General features: G+C 35.8%; 1 non-coding gene across 1 annotated transcript; it reads right to left on the bottom strand.

The window, feature by feature from the left end:
• Positions 1-325: 325 nt before the first annotated feature.
• Trnas-cga lies at positions 326-407 on the bottom strand. Its single transcript has one exon. It is a non-coding gene; the product is annotated as a tRNA-Ser (tRNA).
• Between the last annotated feature and the right edge of the window lie 20144 nt (positions 408-20551).

Below are 20551 nucleotides of genomic sequence, written 5' to 3'. Positions count from 1 at the left end.
TTGCGTGCGACCAATGAACGATTTGACGTTTCGTTCGCGCTAAATTTAAATACAATATTGAAAGGTGGCTCAACTCTCCCACCTGGGCAAGTCTCCCAGTTTTCCCCTACTGATTTATAATACTTTTACGAGGGTTTTAATTTTAATATTTAACATCTAGCGTCGTTAGAAAACTTTAAAAAGACGTCGTACATGAAAGTAACATAAATTTAATATATTTTTTAGGTTTCGTTTAATTTTTCACTAATGTTAGTGTATTGCACAACGTGCAGTCCAAAAAGCCATATAAATTAAATATATTTTTTAAATATAACAAAAGAAGTCTCGCAGCCGGTAGGATTCGAACCTACGCTCCCAGAGGGAATCTGATTTCGAGTCAGACGCCTTAACCACTCGGCCACGACTGCTTGACGCAGAGTTCTGAAATAACCATTTTAGAACTTTTTGGGACAGGCTATAAATACAAAGTTCAACCCTTCCTTTGGCAGGGGCGGTTGAAACAGCGATTGAGGGCATTAGAAACAGATAAAAATAATACAATAAATACTAATGAAACATTTCATCTATTATTAATAGGTACTAATTATATTAAATTATATGTTTATATTTAATACTCCTAAAACATTTAACAGTCTTTGACGTGTTGTAAGTCTCTGGTGTATCAGTATAAATAGTTGATTTTCTAGTTATTCGCCCTAAATACATTTCACTGGGGGTGCTTTTTTCAGTTAAATGAGAAGGCGAGAGCGGTATTGTTTTATTTTCAGTTGGATTTTCATTAGATATAGAAACAACAGAACGCTCAATAGATCCAATATTATTTTCTGGATTAGGTCGATCTCAGTAAACAGATTTCGATTAAATGGGTTAATACCCGTTTTGCGAAAGTCGTCTTGAATATTGAAAGATCTCATGGGGAGGGGCAAAACAGACGCTACAATCTTGAGTGTCATCAGGAATGAATTCGAGCGCGAAACGAAGTAAGTACTAACTGTTTTGCATATGGTGCGATGCATTGGCGGACTAAGCCCGTCAGAGGCCCTGGGCGGCAAAGCTGAATGAGACCCCAGCTTTAAAAAATCTCGGGTGCCAAGAGATCGCTCGCAAGCAATCCATGTCCATGACACATCACCCTGAATTACTTGTTTGAGTTGAAAATAATTAAAAAGTTAATTAATGTAATCACTGACGATAGTGAAAATGAAACCGAATTAAATTTCGGATTAAAATTAATAAAATTAAAAACAATAAAGATACCCCTTATCTTTTAATTGCTTTCAATGTGAACAAAATTATGTTAAAAATATCGACATGACTCACAAAAACATTTGTATACTTAATACCTACTAGTGGATCTCCCGCGAAAATTCGCGTTTATTAAGAAGATTTTTTAGGAATTTCGGAACGTATGGCAGGTTTTGTTTTGATTTCATTTCATTGTAGCCCGCAAGTCACTTATTATACTACACTCTTTCCTTATTATACAGTATATTTCCTTATACTTTCCATAGTATCGCTCTATAGCCGGCCCGTAACTATTTTCCGCTTTCAAAAATTATTTTTTAGTAAAATTGTAACAAGTTAGTATATTGCAATCAATATTTTTCTGCACATTTACGTCTGGATCTCTTCAAAATGAAACTAGAACCGATTCTTTATGTGCAGCCATCGTCCCGTAATCACTGGGACAATGGTTTACGCTATTAATATATAAGATTGAACTTCAAGTGATGTTTTGTTTAATGATTTAATCAAAAACATTGTGACATTTCTATTACAGCAATTTTTTTAGTATGTTGGTTAACTACCAATTGGTCGACATAATAATAATTGGTCACCATTGCCCTGAGACACTAAGTAATATTAAACTTCTCTTGCATCGTCGATGCGACACCAATCTTGGGAACTGAGATGTTCCTTGTGTCTGTAGTTAAACTGGTTAACTCATCCTTCAAAATGAAACACATCAATACTAAGTATTCCTCATTGGTGGTAGAAGATTGCAAGAGTGTTTTTTTTTTCCAATATCACATTAATTACTCTTATCCCAATGTAAGTAGCTAAAGCACTTGTGTTATGGAAAATCAGAAGTAACGACGGTACCACAAACACTCAGACCCAAAACGACATAGAAAAGTTATGAACTTATTCTACATCGACTCGGCCGGGAATCGAACCCGGGACGACGGAGTGACCTACCCATGAAAACCGGTGTACACACTACTCGACCACGGAAGTCATCAGTAAGACCAAAGACGAAATTTTGTATGTATGGATGTTTGTTACTTTTTGACGCAAAAACTACTGAATGGATTTTTAGCAAAACTTAACATAATACACACTAATTTGATTTAATTAAAATTTCTTACAACAACAATGTCGATGGACGGTAATGAACCCTCACCATCAGGTGACCCATTTGGTTATCCGCTCACCGATATAATAAAAATAATGCTTGATACTACACAGATACTTTTCTACTGCAAAGGACCTACAGAGTTTACAGGTAAAGTTTGTCCTACAATTTTTATGAAACTCAGATGATGCCGCCGGAGTTAGACGATAAAATTTGGCGTTTAAAATAAAAAAAAAATGTAGATCCTAAAAAAGTCGATATTTTCTAATTATTAGTTTAGAAGGTGTTCCGGTGTAACGCACTTGGCGTCCTTGGCACCGGCTACTCTCACATATCCCCTTCTATACTTCTACGTGGAGGAAACGAGATCGTTTTTTCAGCGAGATCAATATTAAAAAAATGTAGAGGCTCCAACGCGTTACTCACTCAAGATGTTTAGCCTCACCTTTCAAGGAATTTAATTTTAACAATTGGAACTTGCTATCTTTAATTTTTATAGTATTTTTTATGTTAAAGACACAAATATTTGTGTTATCATATATTTAATTAATACATTCATTTGAATACGAAAGGGCGAGACGATTTCGTACTGAAGGTTCGGTATGATTTTCATACCAAAAACGGACTAGAATACGTTTGTGCATTTTTTTATTAAATTTTCAACAATTATGCAACAAAATCTACGAAATGTTTTAAATTAGGGTATTTTTTTTTCATTAAGTTCTCTGTGGTCTTATTAGTTGCGAGGCAAGACTGAAATTTTAGGTTGACAAGATAAATTCGAAGTGGCGACCATGGACCGGAAGACGCAGCGTGAGTAGGCCCCACACAAGTTGGTCCGACGACCTGGTGAAGTTCGCTGGAAACCGCTGGTTGCGGGCTGCACAAGACCGATCGTTGTGGCGATCTTTGGGGGAGGCCTATGTCCAGCAGTGGACGTCCTTCGACTGAAAGAGAGAGAGAGAGAAGATAAATTATGCAGGCCAAAAGATTTATTTAAAAATGGTTCTATTTATAAAAATGCAAATGTCTACATTTTAATATTGCGGAATAATCGACTATGAATACTAAACACCGTAGACATTGTCAGCTTAATTTTGATTATTTTATTACTAATCATAAATTAGTAGTTTTGCCCTAAACTTTGGAGGCGTGCACTTTAAACAGCGAGGCTGTAGTCCACACGTCACCTACACCTTACGCCGCCTCTGGGTCTAGTCAATTAGTGGCTTTTAAATAGAGCCGCACATTCTAACACCCTGTTTTCGAAAACTGGGCAGGGCTAATAAATAAGTAACTGTGTTAACCATTTGAAGTAATTGGAAATAATGAAAATAGATAACGAAAATTCGCTTAGTTTACGTTATTATAAAAAAATATATTGTAAATATATTATTTATTTATTTATTTAAAAACTTTATTGACCAACAACAAAAGTTGGAACAAAAGGCGGACTTAATGCCTGAAGGCATTCTCTACCAGTCAACCTTTAGGCCAAACAGAAAGTCATGAAGGCGGTAACAATAAATTTTACAATAAATACTATAATAATAATAATAATAATGAAACAGAAACATAGATAAAATATTATATATATGCATGAGAATACACATTTATAATTAACAGAGACATAATAGAAATTTTAAAAACAGAGCGTAGTGAGAGAAAGAAGGAGAAACTTAAGAGAGGTTTTTAATAAGATGATCCTGTAAACGACGCTTGAACAATGCCTTAGTAGAAGCCTTTCTAATTTCTACCGGAAGTTTATTCCATAATCTGACAGCTTGGACGGAGAAAGCGTTAGTTAGGAAACCAGAGAAGTGACTGGGAAAAGAGAGAAGGAGAGAATCAATAGAGCGTAGCTGTCGATCGTGATTGTCAGAAAGAAATTTGAATTTATCCTTTAAGTAATCAGGGGAAAGCGGGTCAAAAAGAATAGAAAAAAGAGAACACAGTAGCCGTAAATCTCTGCGTTGGCGGATAGGGAGCCATTTGAGTTCGGCTCGACAGTGGGAAATGTGGTCGAATTTTCGAAGGCAGAAGATGAAACGCAGGGAATTATTTATGAGGCGATCGAGTTTGTTTAAAAAAAATTCATTGAGATCGACATAACACACATCAGCGTAATCGATGATCGGATATATAAGGGCTTGCACTAGCAAAACTTTGGTTTTAATAGGGAGAAAATTTCTTAATCTATTGAGACACCTTAAGGTGGCGGTAACCGAGCGACTAACTTCATTAATATGCACCTTCCAGCTCAAAGTTGAATCAATGTGCAGTCCGAGATCTTTAACATTTTGAGAGTAAGGTATGATATTGTTATTAAACACGATATTTGGCAAAGAAGAAATATCGCACTTGGAAATGATACGCGAACTACCAACAATGATCGCCTGACACTTAGCTGGATTTACCATGATACCATATTTATTAGACCAGTTATATATGTAAGTAAGGTTTTGATTAATTTTATTTACAGCTGAATCGATATCCTCCAACTTAGTATGAATATAGAGTTGCAGATCATCGGCGTAGAAATGGTAAGAACAGTCGATGTTATAAGTAAGAAAATTTATAAAAATAGAAAAAATAATAGGAGAAAGGATGCCACCCTGCGGCACGCCAGCAGATAGGTCAAGCCACCCGGAAAGACATTGATCCAGCCTGACCGCTTGCTGGCGGCCGCGAAGATATGAGGAGAACCACTCCAGAGCTGATGAAGAAAAGTTTAAATGCTTAAAAATGGCAAGAACAATATCATGATCTACCAAGTTAAACGCGTTGGAAAAATCAATAAGGACCAGTATGGTGATCAATCTATTCTCCATACCAATCCGAATATCCTCAGTTACTTTGAGAAGAGCAGTAGCTGTACTATGGCCTGGTCGGAAACCTGACTGATATGAGCTGAGAATATTATTGTTATAAACAAAGGAAGAGACTTGTTGGTAAATACTTAATTCTAAGACTTTTGACAAGAAAGGAAGAATGGAAATGGGTCTGTAGTGATTTAACTGGGAGGGGTTGGAAACTTTAGGAAGAGGAATAACATAAGCTCTACGCCATAGTACAGGGAACTCTCCTGATGAAATAGAAAAATTTACAATGTGAGTTATAGCTGGCAGTAAATAGTCTAGAATAGATGTTATCATATATCGATTAATGCCATCAACACCAGTAGCATTCGATGTGATTGACAGTATAATTTTACGAATTTCTTCATCAGACACTGGAGAAAGAACGAAGTCGTTAAAAGAAGGAGAGGCCATGGCTTCAATTTCTGAAATAGTACGTAATTTAATATTAGGACATAATAGAGTAGAAGAAGAAAAATGTGAGTTTAAACTATCAGGAGACAATGAAGGCACAGAAAATTTATTGTTACGCTTATTTATGCCTAATGTTTGTAGAAACTTCCATATTGAGGCCACAGACGAGTTACTTACGTTAATATGACAATAGTGGCGTTTGGCTGTTCTTACCATCAAGTTACACCGGTTGCGAGCAGCCTTATATAATTCCCAATTTTCTTTGCACCTGTCATGTTTATATTTGCGGAAAGCACGATCACGACGAGACATAGCCATACGCACCCCTTTAGTAATCCAAGGAGCGGGCGGTCTTCTTATCTTGACAGGACACATTGGTGCATGTTTATCAAAAAGTGATGAAATGGATGTATTGAAGTGAGAAACTTTATCATTAATTGTTGATGAATTATACACTAAAGACATGTCAAGCGATTCTGCATCATTTTTTAAGTTTTCTAAGTTAATTTTAGCAAGATTGCGCATCCACACTGTAGGAGGTTTAATTTTAGGAGGCTTAAGCTTGTAGGACACATATAAAAGATCGTGACGAGAGAATCCGGGAGCTGATAATTGACCATATTTAATGACATTATTTGTTGAGGAGACAATAATAACATCCAACCAAGTATCAGGCGAGTCAAAGTTATGATGTGTAGCTCCAGAAGGGAGAATGTTGAAATTAATAGAATTTAAGAGGCTAGAAAGTTTTAAAGAACGTGGAGTCATTTTTAACATATCTGTATTCAGATCGCCCATGATTACATGATGTGTGTAATCCGATGAAAGGGACTCAAGGACAGGTTCAAGTGAAGAGAAATAGTCAACAGCAGGAGGGCAGTAAATAACTCCAAGGACCACTTTCACACCCCTGAGACGGATTTCAATGAATAAAAATTCAGCAGAGAACGAGAATGAAGAAGGAGATGAAAAAATAATATTATAGGGAATCTCAGAGCGTAGGTAAATAGCCACACCTCCGCCACCTTTGCCTATACGGTCGTTCCGAATTAGCACAAAACCAGGAAGACTGTATAAGCAAGAACTAAGAGAAGGTTTTAACCAACTTTCGGATATTAAAATGGCGTCTGCAGGGGCATTGGAAAAGGCTTCAAGAAAATCAGGAAAATGAGAAGGTAAGCTTTGAGCGTTAATATGACATACATTAAAAAAGTGAGGAGAATTGAGAAAAGAACTACTAAGCAAGGACCCAAGCGTTTCAGGAACATGGAAAGAATCATCGTCTACGTCAGAGGAGCAACTACTACTACATGCTGATAAAAATATATCATCTGTAGTGGACATAATTTTACAATTTTAATTGTACGTTTCGATAAATTGAATACAATATATAAAATATATATTTATATTATGAATAAAATAATCTGAATGATTTAATAAAAATAAGATAAATATGTATATACTCTTTCAATAAATATTAATACTATATCTATTAATCATAATTTCTGCACGTCCCGCCGGTTGACGGTTACATTAACACAATAACAAAATAATAAACACTAAATAAAAACAGGAAAAAAATAAATAAAAAAAACAAGCAATGTGGATAAGAAAATACAAAAATTTAGAAAAATTTAAAAGGCCAAGGCAATAGGAACAAATACATAGTAACATTAATTAATAACAACAAGTACAAGGGTATTCTTATTTTGTTATCAAAAACATCGTGTGAAAAAAGCAAAAATATTTAATGTTTATGCTGTTAGGCTGTACGGTATAATACCTTTGCTTTCCGACATGACCAAAGTCAACAAGTTGTTGTGTCAAATGTCAACGTCAACTCAATTATTGAAATACCGGAGTTCTTATTTGTAAACTACAAATTGAAAATTTGTCACCAAATAATAATTGAATTGAATTAAATTACAACATATTATCACGGAAAGCAACAAAAGTACAAAGAAATAACGTGATACGCTCAAAAATTACAAAAGAATACCCTTATTTATAAGATATGCAATGGCTCGAGAATGTTATAACAAGAAGACAAAAATATGATACTATAAGAATAAGAAGGCAATAAGATTGAAGTTAACAATTATAAAAAAAATAAATAAAAATAAAATAATAAACACTATTTCTTAGCTCTCACTGCACGTTTGAGCTTGGAACTGAGACCGGTTGATGATTTATCCTGGGTACCTGATGAAGATCCCTCACCAGCAACATCGATTTTTCCAGTCAGTTCAGAAAGACTTTCTTTTGAGTCAATACGATGTCTGGAACCATCAGGCATCTTGACAAATATATTGCCATCTAAACTCCAGCAATTCCTCATACCCAGTTTAGTACGAGCAAGTAGAAATAGAGATTGGCGTTGGTGCGTTAAGAACTCTGATAGCACAAAAGAGGAGCCCTTAAGACTTGCCTTTTTCTTCCAGATGGCACTTTTTAAGTTGAGGTCAACAAACCTTACAAGCACGGGACGATGCTTACCCTCAGAGTGTTTGCCGAGGCGATGACAGGCAATAATTTTATCCTTAGTTGCAACAGGAACACCAAGCTTGTTTGTACAGATCCCGGAAATAGTGTTTGTGAGATCCTCATTCGCTTCTTCAGGCACACCATTAAAAAGCAAATACTTCCTGCGATGTCTCATCTCCACATTATCAACAACTCGGCTGATTTCCATTATCTGCTGTCTGAGAAGGCTTAGAATTGACCAGACATGATCTTTAAAGCAATTAAATTCATCAGCCAGAGCAGCGAGATTGATGTTACTCCCTGGGGTACTTGCCTTGAGCTGCTTCTCAAATTCCGACATCTTCTCCAGCAAGGAAGCTTCTAGTGCCTTTTGTGTTTCCATTACAGTATAATAGTTTGCCATGTTTGATGAAAATTGTACAAACTCAGTGTTTATAAAGATGAAGTTTGTTGTGCCGGCAGGACAGTGCAGGTGAAGTGTTTAAATAAGCACTATATGCATATATTAAGCTGAGATAACACTTGTAAGTATATAATAGAACTTAAACTTTAATAAACTGATGAATATTGTTGACTTAGATTAAAAATAGATAATAAAATCGAAACTTATAATCTCAGAACAGTGTTGTAGTTTTCTTATTATGAGAGGCAGCTGTGTATGGAGCCTGAGGTGCTCTGCTGTTTGCAAACAAAAATTATATAAACATACATCTTTAATGTGTTGAAACATTCGGAAAATCCTAAGGCGATCTTCGGGTACTATACAACAATGCGTTCGGGAAATAATGGGGTTGCCGCGATTCTGTACTTCGTCGGGAATGTTCATGGAATATCGGGTCGATTGCTTTTATGCCACGATGCATAAAATATGCGCAAAACATCCAACAGCAACCTTAACATCGCCAACGGACTTGACTGCTCGTATATCAATCACTGTTGTTAATAAATAACAAAATGGGGCATCAGTTCCGCGATCTAGCCAAAAGCCAAATTGGCATCGAAAATGTTCGGTGTGCTCAGCAAGAGCGGACAGTATTTCACGCGGCCCATCACCTAAGACTATACAAGGCGCAAATTCGGCTTTACATAGAGTACTGCTCTCACCTCTGGGCAGGTGCTGCCCAGTTCCTTCCATTTGAACGTATCCAACGCAGAGCGGCTCGAATTATCGACGATCAAGCCCTTTCCGATCTGATTGATCCTTTGGCTTTGCGTAGAGATGTTGGATCACTCTGCATCTTATACCGAACTTTCCACGGGTTCCGAGTCATTGTTTGGAATCCCGGCTGCTGAATTTCACCTTTGGACATCTCATCAAAGTTCCAAGTATCACCCATCTAGCGCGATTTTTAAGACATTTTCTGCCTCGCACAAGCACTCTGTGGAACCAGCTTTTGTCGGCGGTTTTTCCTAACCGATACGACTTGGGAACCTTAAAGAAATCAGCGTGCTCATTCCTTAAATTCCGGCAACGTATATGGAAGCCCCCCGGTGTTGCAGATGTCCATGCCTCCTGCTCGCTTGCCACCGATGATATAAATTATTTATTATTATATTGTTATTTGTTTTTTGCTCCTAAGCTATATCCGAACTAGATCGATCGATAGACGACCTATATAGCTAACCGAACAAAGTCGACTACTTCTTGTAAAATTACAAATCCAATTTAAAACGCAACGCCATTTAAAAATAATTAAAAAAACAATTAAATTAAAAACAATTAACAACGATAAAAATAATTTAAATAATTACTAATTAAAAATAAATTTGCATAGATAATAAATATTCTATAACTATAAAAACAGAAGAAAGTACAGTTCGCATCAATACAAATAGTTAAGATTCGCACACGAAGGAGGTTTTAATATATTTGAAAAAATGTTGAAGAATAAACTGTATTTGTACGGCAGTTACGATAGCGACTTTAATATCGCGCCTCACCTACACCTTGGTGACTATATGTTGAATAAAATTAAAACATTCGGTAACCAGATTGCTGTTGTGAGTATATTTTATGTTTATTTGAATTACTCTGATGGGATTTAATGACGGCATCTCAGGAACCATTCGATTATTCTCGAACGTTTTTGAAAAAACAGTTCTTGTTTAAATGCGCTAGACTTGTAGTTTTCTTACAACGAAGATGACGATCTTTTATACGAAAGTCTTTCTATATAAGGGTCATGTTCAAAAAAATTGTAAATTACGGATATGAAACAGATAGGAAAATAATTTGTTTGTAACAGAAAGGAAATATTCGGGCAATTCTAAATAACAAACCGAAATAAATAAATTTAGAATTTTTAAATTTTTATCAGAGGTCAGACCTCTGTCGAACACTCACAGCTGGACATAGGCCCATCCTAGTGTTAAATCTATATCCTATAAGTTAGTAGATGAATAAAACAAAATCATAATCGGTCATATTTTATTTCAATTTCACTGAAAATCACTATCAGTGTCATACCACAGTTACTTATTCACTTAAACTGACTCATAATATGTGAATTAACTCATAAAATTTGGTGTTAAACAACATAAATCTGGCCTGCTGACCCGTAGACTATTTTAAAAATAAACTTATATTATCTCACTGATTTGATCACATTAAAATTATTAAACAACTGTAGGGGTACTGGTCCCTAGATTACTTGTTGTTACTATTCGTAGATATTTCTTGAGTAAAGCAACACTTTCTTGCTCGTCGGATCGGAATGATTTTATTTCAAAAATGTGTCGATATATATACAAAACTAGGAATAATATTATCCAATGAAATAATTACAGTCCATATTTACAAATTCTTTCGTCCAAAGAAAACGCTTACTTTTCTACCAATAGAAAGTTACAAAATTTACAATGATAAAAATTATGATTCAGCCAATTAAAAGTTATACATTACAATTGAAAATATTTTGGAAATTAAATCATTCCGATCCGACCAGCAAGAAAGTGTTCTTTTACTCAATAAATATCTACGAATAGTAACAACAAGTAAGCTAGGGATCAGTACCCCTAGACAACCAATAACCATAATGAAAAAAAATTATGTATTAACCTAACCTAACCTAACCAGTACGGTGAGAAGTTTGGAAAAAAAAGAAGGATGTTTAACCTTTTTACGCACAAAATATTTGAACCTATGCAGCAGCTTTAGCAAATAACTTCTATAATAAATTACTATTTACTAGGATAACAATTAGGAACATATTTTCTTATCAGTCTTAGTAAACAAATCAGATCTCAAGGTTTATAAAAAAATATTTGGTAAATTAGTTTTTGGTACAAGTATGTAAAATAAAAAAACAGTCCATGCACATAGGTGGACCATCGGGACAATCTTTACATTCCATCGTAGTCTGCACTCGTTTTTTATTTTTATAGCAATTTCTGCAATCTTTTCTTGCGACTGCTTGCACTTTTCTTTCTGGTCCCGTTTTTATTGTCCTTTCCATCGTTTTGACTATTTTCGTCAACCTATGACTTTGTTGACTTCGATTTCCCGATGAGGATTCGGATATTTGGTCATTTTGAGGTAAAAAATGTTTAATGATTTTCTCCCTAAAGTCGTACAATGAAAGCTTAGGTTTTCCAGAGAATTTGTTATATAATAAACGAGAATTTACCAGACTCATCATCATCGTATGTATAAAATTTTTTAAATACCAACGTAAAGTCTTTCTTTCGTATGGGTAATATGAAATCATTTGATCTTGAAGATCAACTCCTGACATGTTTTCGTTATAACGTAGTATAGCCAATAACTTAAGTGTTGTAATACCACGTTTACTTGTAACTTCTTGCATCTCGTCAGCGAACTCTGTCGATAAATAATGAATTTCTCTCTTATGTTTCCATTTACCAATATGGACTCCATTTCTATACCGCGAGATGTTTTCGCCTCTTTTTAATTTTTTTGAAGTAATAACGCGTGGATTGTCCTTACGTTTTTTGTTCAGTGTGCCGGTGCAATAAGTTAGTTGACGCAACAGTTTACTTGCTAAGTTATATGAATTATAAAAATTATCCATTTAGATTGAATGGCCACCGTCCAATTTATTTTCCATCAATTTTTCGACAATTTTTTCGGTGTGGCCCTTTCCTGCTGTTTCATCTTCTGTGCTAGTAAATACATGGAAATTTAAAATCAAGCCATCTGGTTCTGCGAGCGCATATAGTTTGATGTCATACTTGTGACGTTTTCCTTTTATGTATTGTCGAAAAAAGAGACGACCACGCCATAAAACCATCGACTCATCTAAAGATAAGTTCTTGCCTGGATAATATATATTATTCATTGTGTTGTTGAAATTTGCAACTATTTTCTGGCATTTATTTAGACGTCTGGCAGTGACTTCTCCTTCATCATCAGGAAGTGTAAAATGTAAACAGCGTAATATAATAAAAAATCGGTTTCGTGACATATAATTCGAAAAACATGATTTATATAACCAGTGAACCTTCCAATAATCTGTCAATCGGTTCATTTTTGCAGTGCATAAAATCATCATCATCGGAGTTTTCTAAAGCGTTGAGAATATCCGATTCTTGCAATAAAACACGTTTAGATTGCACTCGCGAAGGTATCTCATTTGGTCGTTTTGTATCCCTAGAGGTACCAGGTTGATGATCACTCATTATAAATATTAATTTATTATAAATGTTATAAAATTTTAATACAAAAAAACGTAAAATTTGTTCAAAAGCTACTAAAACCAATCAAGAAAGCCGTCCGCACGAGCGGTGACACTTAAGCGTACTAACCAATTACGTAACACTAAAACAATCGCATGATTCTCATGGCCACGCCCACTTTACAATAGCTCAGTTCTTTCTCTAGTGGCCCATAACAAACACATTTGCGATAACGCTCCGGCCCATGCAATACACTTCATACAAAACTCTACGGACACTTCACGCGACGTCGCGTGAGGGGCCACATCGAAGAGTATTGGGAACACGCGACGTCGCGTGATTGGCAATTAACGTGATACGATTATACGTGATTATTATTAATTACGCCTCGAGGAATATACCTCCTCCAAGCCTATAAACACCGATAATTATTTATTAAAAGTAGCCTATACACCAAATTTTATAATTCAATTATTGGGATTACATTCCTTCATATATTTATTGGGTGGATTAAAAAAAAAAACAAACAAATTATGATTTAATTATTTTATTCCCAACAGAAGAATAAACATGAATTGCCATATTTCCAAATTACTAAATAGAAATGAATTCTAATAGTTTTTTTAATTTTTTTGGAGTATTTTTTTTCATTTAGCTCAAATGAAGCTTTACAATTCGAATAGGCATTTTGGATCGTGTCTGCTACCTTAAAATCCTCTTCACAAGAATCGATTTTAATCTACTCTTCGATCAAAAATGGTACTGTTGATCGAAAATTATAGTTTGTCAAAATGTTTTTAGATTAGCGCAGTAACGGACGAACGCATGACGTTCAACGAGCTGGCGCAGCAGTCTGTCGACGTCGCTCTCTCACTCGCTCACATAGGAGTTAAAAAGGGAGATATGGTTACCATTTGCAGCTCGAATAGGATGCAATATACACCCATCGCTTTAGGGACCTTGTTAATTGGAGCTGTACTCGTTAACGTCAATGGTACCTGTACAGGGTGTAAGTCACAAGCCACTTGTCACAAATGTATTTAAATATTGTAAATGCGAAAGCAACTCTGTTACCTCTTCACGCTTAAAACGCTGAACCGATTTAGATGATATTGCTTATGAAGATAGTTTGATTCCCGGGGAGGGACTTGGGCTACTTTTTTTAATTCTTCCCACGATTGGGGTGATGATACATGTGCGGTATAGGTAAAGTTTTATAAATTTCTGTAGCTAGTATTATTATAAGTGCGAAATTGAGTTTGTTTGTTCGTTTATTGCGCTTTAAAGTCTTAACTACTCGGCTGATCGTCATGAAATTTTGCTTACATGTCAGCAGTATAGAAAATGACCCAAAAGCCGCTCAATTACAAATGGAGGAAACCGCAAGCGGACGCTAGTTTTATTATAAACCTATAGTAAATGATATATAGTTTTACCTGTTGATAAGTCTAGAACAAATCTTGGACTCTGCAAATCTGTTCTATTAAGCCGATTGAGTTTAAATTTTGCGCCCACGTTTGGTGCTCACGATTTGGTATTTATGCCAAATGGACGCCAAAAAAGCAATATTTTTTTAAGCGGTAACACATTTAAATTTACTTTTAGTCAAAATCTCTGGATAAATGTAGGTGAAAAACAAATATTAGGAAAAATATATGTACAATTGTTGGTAGGCGGACCGGCAAATGGGCTGATGTTAAGTGGTCACCACCGCCCAAAGACATTGGTGCTGTTAGAAATATTTTCCATCCCATAATTCGCCAATGCTCCACCATACTTGGGAACTATGATGTTATGTCCCTTATGCCTGTAGTTACACTGGCTCACTCACCATTCAAACCGCAACACAACAATACCAAGTATTGCTGCTTGACGATATTTGATGAGTGGTTAGTACCTACCCAGACGAGCTTGCACAAAGCTCTACTAAGTACAACGTTTTTCTAAGACGACAATTGCATTAATTACCATTTTTAATTCTTATATTTTCAGTGTCACTTTTGCACAGATTAAAATTAGCAAAATCGAAAGTTTTATTTTGTCCGTCCTCTAAGTACATCGAGAACAAGGAAAGCATAAAAACGGTAATTAAGAAAACCATCGTATTCGACGAATCCGTGGAAGACGCGATGCATTTTAACGACTTCTTGAGCCAACACGCGAGTGTCGAGGATTTCGAACCGACTCCGGTGAAGGGATATGAGGATTTGGCAATCGTTCTGTTCTCTTCTGGCACGACTGGCATGCCGAAGGGCGTTCAGTACACACATTACAATTTCTTGTGTTCCACCCAGGATCCTTCAATCCGGTAAACAGTTAAATCTATACAAATTCGCTGTGTGTGAAGTTAATAATAAAAAAATCTAAATTAAATATATTAATTTGTTAATAGCTCTGCTATATCTAATCATCCGGATGCTAATCAAGCCAAGTTCAAATCAAAAAAAGGATAGCATTTGTCATATATATTACACACTATAAACAGTTCTTCATTAATTCAGTTACTTTATTTTTTTATTTATTTTTATTTATTTTTTATTTATTGGAAAAGTTACACCATTAACTTATCACTAAGCATTTAAAATTAATATCTGACTTGGGTAACATACAAAGTGATACGTCTTTGAAGGTGTAAACAACATTGACCTTCAAAAATATTTTTGATAGTAAACTGTTACGATATTCATAAGAAATATTTGCATCAATTATATACAATAAAATCAAAACTGTATAGATCGTGACCGCGAATGGTGGCGAGAATGCTAGCAGCATTCCCCCGTTGATTCGCAATTCCGATCCACTAGGCAAACGTGAACCAGCCCTCCTGTCACCAGCGGAGACAATAAGGCGAGGTGTTATACTTTTAATGAAGGTTTTGCACTACTACTCCAAGGTCCAAGCGTTTCAACAGCAAATGTAACAAACACATCGTTTGGTCGCTTCAGAATTTTTCGAAACTGCTGCGGCTCTTAACAATGTAACCTTGATTATTTATAATATAAATTATACAAAAAAATCCCGTTATCTACTAAATATCCAGTTTAATTTTACTTTCAAAATTTCAGTACTAAGTTTCATTGTATTCTTGTTTGAAGGGTGATTGAGCCAGTGTAACTACAGGCACAAGGGGACATAACATCTTAGTTCCCAAGGTTGGTGCCGCATTGGTGATATTGTAAGGAATGTTTAATATTTCTTACAGCGCCATCGTCTAGTGGCAGTGGTGACCACTTACCATCAGGTGGCCCATTTGCTCGTCCGCCTACCTACATCATAATTATTATTTTTTATCTCTCATCTATATATATATATATATATATATTATTATGTTCACAAGAACCTGAACATGGTGTTCATTGATCTCGAGAAAGCCTATGATAGGGTCTCTCGTGAAGTGTTATGGTGGGCATTGAAAGAGAAAGGTTTGCCTGGGAAGTATGTGGGGTTAGTCCGTGCTATGTACAGGGGATCCTGTACCTACGTCCGAGCGTCTGATGGCAACACCGACCAATTTAGTGTGGCTGTGGGGTTGCACCAAGGGTCGGCTCTAAGTCCTAACCTCTTCCTGCTCATTATGGACGCTCTAACGGCGGACATACAGGAAGAGACACCCTTGTGTATGCTTTTTGCCGACGACATTGTATTGGTTGGTGAAGATGGACCTGAGATCCAGAGCAGATTGGAAGATTGGCAACAAAAACTGGAGAATGTTGACTTGAAAATCAGTAGAACGAAGACTGAATACATGTTCTGCGATTTCGGCGGTCTCTCCGGTCCTGAAGCCATAGCGCTTGATGGCGTGGCCCTTCCAATCTGCTCCGACTTCCGGTACCTCGGTTCATTCATTCAAGGCGATGGCGAAATAGATCGAATGGTTAAGCATAGGGTGGATGAAGTGAGGGCAGGTTACGGGAACAATTTGTGACCCCAGTATTCCCCTGAAACTTAGGGCTAAGATCTATAAGACCATGGTCAGACCTGCTGTTCTATATGGATCAGAGAGTTGGGCTACAAAAGGGATGACTGATAGAAAACTGTTTGTGGCGGAGATGAGAATGTTGGAAGGAATGTGTGGTGTTACACGAATGGATGGAGTAAGAAATGAGTACATAAAAGGAAGTTTGAAAGAGGCACCGGTAACCGAGAGACTACGTGGAAACCGGCTGTCATGGTATTGGCATGTTATGCGAAGGAATGAGGACCATATTGTGAGGAAGGTCTTGAGCATGGATGTGGATGGATATAGAGGTAGGGGACGACCACAGAAACGATGGATGGATTGTGTGAATGACGATATGGTTAGATATAATGTTACTTGTGAGATGGCGTCAGACAGAGAAGTATGGAAGAAGAAGAGATGCTGCGCTGACCCCACGTAAAATTAGGATAAGGGCAGGAGGATGATGATTAATGGTATCATGACAATTTAACTGAGGATCTTTACTGCTTCTGCCGTTGTATAATATATAATTTAATTCAATATTTATTGTTTTCCTTATTCATTTCATCTGTTTCAGATTAAAACAAGGTACGGTGGTACTGGGATTGGTAGACTGGTCGAATTCTTATGGGATCATTGTATTGTTTTCTTTTCTGCAATGGGGTGCGACTATAGTATTAAGTGTTGATCCAGAAGCAGAACAAATACTTGATATAATACAAAAATATAAGGTAATCATGGATTTTTAAAGTAATAGTTCTTGAGACGGGAATGGAATAAAGTGGTATATAGACTATTCGAGTGGAAGTAGGAAAAAATATAAAAAAAAAATCTTAGATTTACGTATTTTATGCGATTTGCTAATAACTCAGCTATATTGTGCACTACTAAGAGTTTATGATTGATATATATTTATTTATAATACAACACTATTAGACTTAACTACTTATTTCCACTTCAATTTTACCTCCAAAATTCCGATAACAGTTTCGTCGACGTTCAAAAGGCCACTTTTTCGCAAATCCATCGTGAATATCATAGATTAATCAAGCTCTCAAGTTTCCAAAGGCTTTTTCCCTTTTATGTTTCGAAAGAAGTATAGAATAGGAAATTATTTATGACATACACTGCGAACAAGTGCACATAATACAATTATCGATAATCCCTCTTTGGTATCAATTAGATTTGTAACAATACCAACCTTAAGAATGAAAAAAGAGCTGTCCCGTCTGTTGCAATCTTGGAGCTTGAGAATCCCTTCGGAATATTTGTAATATAGTGACGAATTATGACAATTAGGAAATATAGACTGCACTTGTGTTCTTGTGTAATATACATATTCTTTAGTTACAATGACATACTCATTACCACCCTGTGTTGCTATATAAGAAAAATATAAGAATACTGTATTTTTAAACTTATTTTTGTCACAAAGGTTCAAGTTTTACCGACACTTCCCACGGTCATCGCCACCATCAATACGTTGAAGGACATCACCAAGTACGACACCAGCTCGTTGCGAAAGATGTTCGTTTCTGGGACAATTTGCAATGAGATCATTTTAGACACGTTTAAAAAGAGGTTAGATTAAAGAATTAAATATTTAGACAAGTTTAAAGAGAGGTGTTCAAGATCAAATGACATTATTCCAAATAATCATTTGGTTTATCATTTCGTCAATAGATGGCGTTAGATGTATTTTACATCGCGCTATCGAAATGTTTTTTATAAACTACAATACAATTTTTGTAATTTCATAAAGTGCGTTCAATTACACTATCTGACCAGCAGTACATACTCGGTGGTTTTATTTTGAAGTCTCACAGTACCAACGCTACCGGGTATCATCCCTAACATTGGTCCTTCGAGCCGGATAGTGTTTTTTGTGAAGCGGTGAAGCCGCTTTCCCCGTGTCTCCGCAGTGGATTGCTGCAATAAGGAAACACGCATCAGAAGCCGCAGCAGCGGGACCCCAGCCGTGCATTGGTGGGCGGACGAGAGCAACTGCAGCGGATTAGTTCAAAGTGTCGCCACCTACAGAGGGCGCCACTTACACCAGGTCAACAAATTGTGTTTGTGTGAAGTGCAATTTTGTGAGTACATTATTTTCAATATTTATTGGTGAATAATCAAAAGTGAAAAAGTTAGCTTTCTTTTGAACTTTGAAAATTTACGAAGAATTTTAAACTTAGAAAATTTATTGATTAATTTAGATTTACTTTGTAATTTCAAGCATGTTAGTTAAGGACTTAGAATAATTTTAAAAAAAACGAAGGAACGGGGAACCTATGACCGATTTGGAAAAAAAAAAAAATTCAAAACACTTTAAACATTTTAGATTTGATTTGAAAAAAAAAAAAATTAATACTTTTATTTTAAATTACCTTAATTCATAATTTGGATATTTTAAAAATGGAAGGTTTAATAAATGTTTTAAAAGATTCGAAAAATATAATACAGAAAGGTCTAATTAACTTTAAAAAATGTAGTAAAGATAGACTAACAGTAGAATATATTGAAACCAAGCAAGAATTGTTAGAAATGGATTGGTCTATATTTAGAGAGAATAATACTAAATTATATGAAAGATTTAAATTGGAGGATATAGAACAAATGGTAGGTGATATATATGATGATGTTGAGAATACTTATATAGTTTATAAGAGTCTTATGAAAACAACGCTTAACAAAATCTGTTCGACAAAGGGATCAGTACAAAGTGAAAACACTTCAGGTATGTCGAAACCAGTTAATCCTTTTGTTAAACTACCAAAGATCGCCATCCCAATATTTTCTGGTAAATACGGGGAATGGACAACATTTCACGATCTTTTTACCTCTTTAGTGCACAAAAATGATTCATTAGATAATGTACAAAAAATGCATTATTTGAAAAGTCACCTTTCCGGTGAAGCTGAACAGCTCATTCGCCACACTCCAATAACTTCCGCTAACTATAGTGAGTGCTGGGCTCAATTAGAAAAAAGATATAATAACAAGAAATATCTGACTAATTGTATTTTAAAAAGATTGTTTGGTCAAAAACGAATAAATGTCGAGTCAGCTTCATCGTTGAAAGAATTATTAGATAACACGTGTGATTGTTTACATGCACTTAGAAACTTAAATATTAACGTAAATACATGGGATATTATTATCATACACATTGTTTCTCTCAAACTAGATAGTGAAACTCGTAAACAATGGGAGTTAAATGTTTGCGCCAGCGATTCCAATAACGATTTGCCAACCTTTGAACAATTCAAACTATTTATTGAAAATCGTTTTCGTGCTTTAGAATTTTTAGAACCAAAGGTATCGATGGCTCAGCAGGTAAATAAAAATTATAACTATAACAATTCTCATGGTGCAAAGGTAATGTTAGCCACTAACTCGTCAAGTATGCGCTGTGAATACTGCTCAGAACCGCACAAACTTTGTTTTTGCAAGAAGTTTACTAAACAGCCGATTGAAAATAGACGAGAGTTTGTGATGAAGAACCGAATCTGCTTTAACTGTTTAGGTAGTAATCACACCGTATATGATTGCAAAAAGTTTACCACTTGTAGAGTTTGTCAGAAGCGCCATCACTCTCTTCTTCATTTTAATCCGCAATCAGAGCAAACCACATCAGTGAAGCCTACGATAGAAAATGTTAATTCCTCAACTAGTTCTCCTCCGATAGTTTCGTGCTTGTCGACAGGAAGGGTGTCAAAGCCAAGACAGGTTTTATTAGCCACAGCGCTAATCAAAGTCGAGTCGAAGAATGGCGAGTATCATCCCGTCCGTGCCTTACTTGATCAGGGCTCCCAAGCTTGTTTTATAACCGAAGCAGCAGTTCAATTTCTTAGTCTAAAAAAGACA

The sequence above is a fragment of the Vanessa atalanta genome, chromosome 28, assembly GCF_905147765.1.
Source record: "Vanessa atalanta chromosome 28, ilVanAtal1.2, whole genome shotgun sequence".
NCBI lineage: Eukaryota > Metazoa > Arthropoda > Insecta > Lepidoptera > Nymphalidae > Vanessa > Vanessa atalanta.
The sequence above is the reverse complement of the archived record's forward strand: the minus strand, read 5'-3'. Positions and strand labels throughout refer to the sequence as shown.